At 45.0% G+C, this 3,684-nt stretch overlaps 1 pseudogene; it reads left to right on the forward strand.

Annotated features, from left to right (window-relative positions):
• Nucleotides 1–1,220: 1,220 nt before the first annotated feature.
• Nucleotides 1,221–2,197, forward strand: LOC128579541 (E3 ubiquitin-protein ligase TRIM52-like; annotated as a pseudogene).
• The last annotated feature ends 1,487 nt before the right edge of the window (nt 2,198–3,684 follow it).

The following is a 3,684-nucleotide window of genomic DNA, read 5'->3' on the forward strand; positions in this document are numbered from 1 at the left end:
AATAATTGAAGCAAGGAAAAAATTATAGATTTGCATTGATTCATCTTTATGTTAAATTAGTTAGACCTGTAAGTCTGAAAATGTGCTTAAAATGGCAAGTACTCGTACAACATACGTAAATGCATTTTTATATCTGAATTTGATCTGAAACTGCCCACATTACCTGTAATGCTCTCAACTATGCCCTCAAGTTGTCCTCAGAGCAATTGTTTCTTCAAAAAAATTATTTTTTCCTCACTTCATACATCTCATTAAATAAAGATAATTTTTCATCAACGGTACTTGCCATGGCAGAAGTGTTTGCTTTCCAGATTGTATTTACTGGGAAAAAAAGCACAAATTGCAATGGTTCAGATAAGAATAAGCAAAGCAGTACTCAGAATCCTATAGTTGTATTCCAAATTGCTGTAGTAATTGTGAAAAAAGTAACAATAGTACTTGTTAAAAAAAAAATTTTTTTTTTGAGACAGAGTTTCACTATGTCGCCCTCGGTAGGGTGCGGAGGTATCAAGCTCACAGCAACCTCAGACTCTTGGGCTTAAGCGATTCTCTTGCCTCAGCCTCCCAAGTAACTGGGACTACAGGCACCCGTCACGACACCCGGTTATTTTTTGTGGTGGTGGTGGTAGTTGCCATTGTTGTTTGGCAGGCCCGGCCCGGTTCGAACCTGCCAGCCCCAGTGTGTGTGGCCGGCACCCCAGCCGCTGAGCTATAGGCGCCAAGCCTACTTGTTCAATATTTAAGACACATTTTATTGAGACTCCATCTTGAACATATCCAAGTTCTGGGAACATTTTAAAATTTAATATTATGCCACATGAGCTACAAATACTTTTTGGTATTAACTCACTTTGCCTTAGCAAATGTTGAATTTGTTACCTTTACTCTTGTTATTTTACTTTTGTTATCTTTTGTTATTGAAAGCTACCTTTTGCTTTCTAACAGTTTACAGTTACAGTATATATAATAGGCTATTAACCTACATTAGCTAGATTCAGGTTAAAGTAAACCACAGTCCTCTATGTCACTCTCGGTCGTCTCCCGCGGGGACCGAGCGGCAGCCCCTGAGGGGGACACTGCCGGCTGGGGCAAGCCCTGAGGGTAGCGAGAAGCCGTACAGGGTCGGGGCCTGCTTGCTGAACCTCCACGGGAATTAGCGCCGCAGCCCAGTTCTGTTCCTGCCGACCTCAGAAGACAGCTGTGAGACTGGATCTGGGGCAATGGCGTCCAGAGAGAGTGGAGGAAGGCTTCTTTGGGGGCCTGAGGAGGAAGCGCAAGGTCATGGACAGCCTTGGGTCACCAGCGTAATTTGGAGGCAAGCCTGCAGGCGCATTCCCTTTCTTCACCTTTGAGCTGACTATCTACACCGGCCAGCAGCAAGTTAAGACGGTTAGCTGTGCCACTACGCAATCAGACACTTCAGGAGGAAGCGGTGTGCGCCATCTACCTGGATTACTTCAAGGATCCATGTCCACAACTTCTGCCGAGGGTGTGTGACTCAGCTGTGGGGTAAGGAAAATGAGGAAGACCTGGACGAAGATGATGAATGGGAGGAGGATGAGGGAGCTGTGGGGGCCATCGGTGGATGGGACAACTCCATTCCAGAGGTATTGTATGGGGGAATGCAGACGAGGAGTTGTTCCAGGATCCAGAGGATGATGAGCTCTGGGTTGGTGACAGTGGTGTAAGTAATTGGAACAATGTGGATTATGTGTGGGACCAGGAAGAAGAGGACCAGGAAGATCGGGACTATTACATAGGAGGCTTGAGACTTGACCTGAGAACCGATGTCTACCCAGAAGATGAGAAGGAATTGGAAGCTTACAATGAGGAAGAGGATGAAGAGGTGTACCCTGACACATACGCACCCCCTCCAGGGCAGTTCATTTGCCCCCAGTGCCGAAAGAGCTTAACATTAGGGCAGCGTTGGTCCCAACCTGCAGCTGGCCAACACGGATTCGCCAGATGTGCCCCACTCCTTATGGGGGGTGTGGAGAGGACTGATCAGGGCATCTGTCCCAAACACCAGGAAGCCCTGAACCACTTTTGCGAGGTGGACAAAGAGGGCATCTGTGTGGTGTGCCGAGAATTCAGGAGCCACAAACATCACAGCATGGTGCCTTTGGAGGAAGTGGTGCAGGAGTACAAGGTGAGAGGAATAAGAAATATGGGCGAGTTGAAGGAAGTGGAGAGGTGACAAGGAATCTCTTTCCCACCCTCTCAGGTACTTGCTAGTTGAACTTTATTTGCAGGGGGAGAGAGGTGAAGAGAGGGAAGGCAGATTGACTTCCTCAGGGGAAGCTGAGCAGACCTATGAGAGTCACTGGAAGCAGACCATTATTAATGTTGTCAATCTACTGAAATACAAGGGGGATAGGTACTTAATTTCCCTCTAATGTGAGTCTTGAGTTGGCCAAATCTCTGGGACTGTTATGGATGGGAATGGAAAGCCACACTACTTGTAGATAACAGGTGTCTGGAATCTCAGAGCACAAGCAGTATCAAACAGATGGCTGGTATTGGTAGACAGAATTGCCAGGTATGAATTCTGGACTAATAGTATCAAGGGGCCATGCCCTGCCCCTCCCTCCAAATCGGAGGTTGCTTTCCCACCTTCAGTAGGGTCCATTTTCCCTCTAGGGAAATGCAGAGGATAAATATTTTTGATGAAACAGAATACATCGCAGTCCTGATCACTTTCCTTTCCTGATATTTTACCACAGTAGAAGGGGTGAAGGATTTAGATCAGATGACTTGCCTCTGTCACTTACTGTCTAATTTGGGACAGGTCTCAATCTCTTTGTGTTAATTCCAGGAGTTCCCCAGAGACCACACAGACAAGCCGAATTTGTAAGGGAGTCTCTTTATTCAAGAGCCGGCTGGCGACTGCCTCAGTGTCCCAATAAGGGGTTTCTGAGAGCAGCCCCGAGTGCTTAAGGAGTCAGGTTTCTAAGGCTTGGTCTGCATCCTGGTTGGCTCCCAGGCTGTCCAGGTGCATCCGGGTAAGGTAACAAGCAAGCATTGTACAGAAGCAGAATTTTGCGGTTAGTTAGCCATATATCTTTGTTTTAATATTTTCCCCCATCCATCTTAGTTTCAGTACTTTCCCCCCATATATCTTAGTTTCAGTACTTTCCCCATCTGGTATTGTTTAAAGGTCAGTCCAGGAACAGTTGGTACCTCCCGGTCTGTTTCCCAGGGAATTAGCCAAGTAAGAAATTGGGAGTAAACTAGAAGCAAGAAATCAATTAGTACTTTCCCTTCTATCTTGGTAGGGGACTAGACTTCTTTCTTCTTTTCTTTCTTTCTTTTTTTCTTTTTTTGAAAGCTTTCAGTCTGGAAATTTGCCAGGAGTTACCTGATATTTTTCTATTGTAGACTAGGCCTGACACCTTTCTGCCTTATCCTAGGCCCACTAGGCCTAACATTTGAACTTCACTTTTTGCCTAGGATTGTTAGGATTAGAAGAGATCTTGTATGTTAATGATCATATTGTATTTTATAAATTATAAAGTACAAAAAAGAAAAAAAAAAACACAATCCTCACTTAATGCAAGCCTGGAGATAAATCACTACGATTGTACCATGAAGTAACTTCTAAATTCCATATTGTTCAAACTTGGCATCAGCAGTAATTATTTTCCGCAGGGAATAAGTCACTCTTAATACAGTCTCACCATTTCC

The sequence above is a fragment of the Nycticebus coucang genome, unplaced genomic scaffold (genome assembly GCF_027406575.1).
Source record: "Nycticebus coucang isolate mNycCou1 unplaced genomic scaffold, mNycCou1.pri scaffold_75, whole genome shotgun sequence".
NCBI classification, from domain to species: domain Eukaryota; kingdom Metazoa; phylum Chordata; class Mammalia; order Primates; family Lorisidae; genus Nycticebus; species Nycticebus coucang.